Raw genomic sequence first — 3,864 nt, forward strand, 5'->3', positions numbered from 1 at the left:
GATGAAAATAGATGTGACCAGGCATGGTGGCTCAAGTCTGTAATCCCAGCACTTTGAGAGAAGTCGGCAGATCAACAGATGTCAGGAGTTTGAGACCAGCCTGGCCAACATGGTGAAATGCCATCTCTACTAAAAATACAAAAATTAGCCAGGTGTAGTGGCGCGTGCCTACCTGTGATCCCAGCTACTCAGGAGGCTGAGGCTGGAGAATTACTTGAATCTGGGAGGTGGAGGTTGCAGTGAGCCAAGATGGCGCGACTGCACTCCAGCCTGAGTGACTGAGCAAGACTGTCTCAAAAAAAAAAAAAATAGGTGTGGCTGGTACTGTCCTTTCTCCTGTTCCTGCCTTAATTGGAGTTCAGGAAGAAAAGTCCAACAGGAACGCAGAAGTCCCAACACAGATATCACTGAGAGCTTTAACTAACACCAGGTGTCATCCACCCCCAGATAATACATTACAGCTTAAAAAAAAATTCCCTACTTAAAGCTACTGAGAGATTTTCTGTTATTTGTGGCAGAAAACATTCCTCACTGATACAGCTGCATCTTCCATCTTACACAAAGCGAGCACTCCAAGTTTCACTTAATTAAATCCTAATGCCATCAGCTGTTCAGGAAAGAGCATTGGTAGATTAAAAAACACGGAACCTACATTAGCAGAAAGTCAAAATAAGAGCTGCCGCTTACCAAGTAACTACAGATTATGGTAATAAGCCTTCTACAAGGATTTGGTCATTTAAGAGACACAAACTCTCCAAGGTGGGTGTCACTGTGTATCTGAGGAGATGTGTTAATTATGCGCCTTGTCCAAGGCTGCAGTGACAGCAACACAGGTCTGTGACTCCAACCACCTCAGGATTCCACTGTTTCAGAGGAATGGACCCTTATAAGTCTGATACTCTAATTTAGTGAATGCCTGTTGTAAAGTAATAGCATGTAGTTCATAAAACCAAAAGATGAGACAAGGTGTGGTGGCTCACGACTGTAATCCCAGCACTTTGGGAGGCTTAGGTGGGCGAATCACGAGGTCAAAAGATCAAGACCATCCTGCCTAACATGGTGAAACTCCATCTCTACTAAATTACAAAAATTAGCCGGGCATGGTGGTGCACGCCTGTAGTCCCAGCTACTCAGGAGGCTGAGACAGGAGAATAGCTCAAACCTGGGAGGCGGAGGTTGCAGTGAGCTGAGATCACACCACTGCACTCCAGCCTGGCAACAGAGCAAGACTCCATCTCAAAAAACAAAAACAAACAAAAAAATGATGACATAAGATGATATCAAAAGACACATTATCTGTATATCACCTCTTCACTTACAATAAATATGACATTTACCTTAAAGACCATTTGGTTAACCTGTCAGCTGGATGGTGATTCCAGGTCAGGATGGAAGTGTTAGGAACCCATCCCAGAGAAGGTCTTGAGAAAATAAGTACTTTTGAGAGAACAAGTGTTCTACCAACTGTATTTAACTGACCAGACATCCTCACCAAAGTCAGATGTAAGCAAGGCAAAGAATAATTGAGAATAAAGAATTTTTCTGTGTTTCATTAAGAAACAAACGTTTATTTTAAAGCAGGAATATTTAACAACTAAAAATCAAATTAAAATACGAGGAGGCAGTGAACATCAGCAAGTGAAACAACTGGGCCAAAGACACTGCCAATCCGTCAGGGTTAACCACGATAAACTGCCAGTATTTGATCATCTGATGTGTTGTATTTGTAATGCAATCAGGCACACTGGGGACCACGGTCATCCAGAATTGGGATTCATAAAATCCTGATCCATGGGATTATTGTTTAAGTGAAGGTGAGTATCAAGAGGTTTTGAGATGTTCTAAATTATTTGTATACTTTTTTCTTGAGATGATACTACTTTGAAATACATTTCACTTTTTTCTCCCTCTTTGGTCTCCAAAGTATGATTGTCTTTTCACTACACTGGTATTTGTTTCAAATTGTAAACAGGGAACCTACCCAAAAGCAAAGACTCAATCTGCTCAAACTAAAGAACTTTACATGAGAATCAAATAACCTGACAAGGTCTGCCTTAACTCTGTGACCTTGGGTGAGTAACTTAACTCTGAGGTTCCATTTTTCTCATCCACAAAAATGGATGATTAAAATCTGTTGGTGTTTTGTGATGTTAAAATATATGTAAAAATAGAGTAAGTAATTAAATGCCACATACATATAATGTGCCACTATGATCACCACCTTCAGCAAGATCCCTGTGTGGACAAAGAATAGTATAAAAAGGGAAGAGTTACAATTATCATCTCTATTATTTCCATTCTCAAATGTATCATCGTAACATTTATGTTTTGATTTTCTGATTGCTATTATCGTTTTCATCTTAGAGCCTTAGTGATATGGACCATTGCTTAAAACACTTCTTTATCATTTGCTCCCTGTAGCTACATTAGTAAAATTCTGTCAGGTCAAAAATTCTGAACACATGCTGTGAAGCATTTATTCAATAAACATGCAGGGAAATGGTTACACCGTACACCAGGCACATAGCTATCTTGCAAAGCAGGCAAATACACAATGGGTTTCCTGTTGGCCAGATCCCAAAACTACTGGCTTTAACAGGCAAGCAGTTAGTAAACATAGGAGATTTCATAATATTCCAGAGTCCCTCTCACTGCAATATGTAAATAGAGTAAGGCTCTTTCGAATTAGCTCTTTAACTTCCATTCATTTTCTGTGAGTGTATTGGTCCATGGCAATGTGCAAGTCAGAACAGAAAGCCATAGCACGAAAACCAAGTTACATAATCTAGAAGAGAATACAACAGAGCCAGGCTCTCTGCTTTTGTTTATGTAAATGTGACTTGTCTCCATATGGTTACTTAATTAGATAGGGGATGCATTTCACCCATTTAATGCAGAACAGCAGCCGGAATTTTACATACCAAATATTTAATGCAATTTATGAAACACAGACTCTTTCCCTAGGCCCTATTAAAAGCTTTTGTTTATTTTTAACTTGAAAACTCTTATGCTTTCTTCCTAACTTGTAATAAAAATGGAAATGTTTTAAATCAATGCATTTGCATAGTTCACCTCACCTATGTCAATCTTATATATCACCATACTTAGATATTATTTCACTGAGCTGATCATAAATTGTGCAGAGTGACAGATGGGAAACAGTGCTTAAGACACAAAGAAATCAAAGAGCTATTCTTAGTTCTTTAAACAAGGAACTTCAAATTTCAGTAGACCCTACAAAAGCACATAATTATTCTCCAATTTATTACAGTTTAATACATTTAATGTTTATTATTTTATATTTTTTGTACTTTTAATTCTTTTTTCTTTATTCAGTCTCCGTGGAGATTATCAAAAATTGCCAATTCCGACTATAATCCAAGTCGTCATGGCGGGGTATTGGGAAAAGTTTTCTATTAGCAATAATCGTGCCTCGGATGAAACTCACTAGCTATGATACTGCCACTGTGCAAAGCTTAATTTTTTTTAAAACAGACATGTGTGCACGCCTACTAAGATTAGACAATGTTCTAGGTACTAGGGATTCAAAGATGACTAAGATATAGTTACTTTCTGCCAGGAGCTCACAGACTAAAAATAGAGATAAATAATAACAAACCTATGACTAGCATGCTTACAGTAAATTGGAAATATGTGCCAAGTGCCATGAGGTACAGAGGAGAGAGACTATCTGTCCCTGGTAGAGTTTATGGCAGACATCACAGGGAAGATGACCCTTCAACACAGTCTGGATGTATGTCATGACCAACTGGGCAAGTTGGAGAAGGTGTTCCAACAGCAGGTATGCCACGTGCAGAGATAAAAAGGTAAGAGAGAAACTGTAGGAAGTGTGGGATGGCTGAA

The 3,864-nt window shown here is 38.9% G+C and overlaps 1 non-coding gene across 1 annotated transcript; it reads right to left on the reverse strand.

The window, feature by feature from the left end:
- Positions 1 to 3,336: 3,336 nt before the first annotated feature.
- On the reverse strand, positions 3,337 to 3,477 carry LOC135271487 (U4 spliceosomal RNA). Its single transcript, XR_010339651.1, has one exon. It is a non-coding gene; the product is annotated as a U4 spliceosomal RNA (small nuclear RNA).
- Positions 3,478 to 3,864: the final 387 nt, after the last annotated feature.

Source organism: Aotus nancymaae, unplaced genomic scaffold (genome assembly GCF_030222135.1).
Source record: "Aotus nancymaae isolate 86718 unplaced genomic scaffold, 86718_ANA_hifiasm-v0.15.2.pri h1tg000079l, whole genome shotgun sequence".
Taxonomy (NCBI): domain Eukaryota; kingdom Metazoa; phylum Chordata; class Mammalia; order Primates; family Aotidae; genus Aotus; species Aotus nancymaae.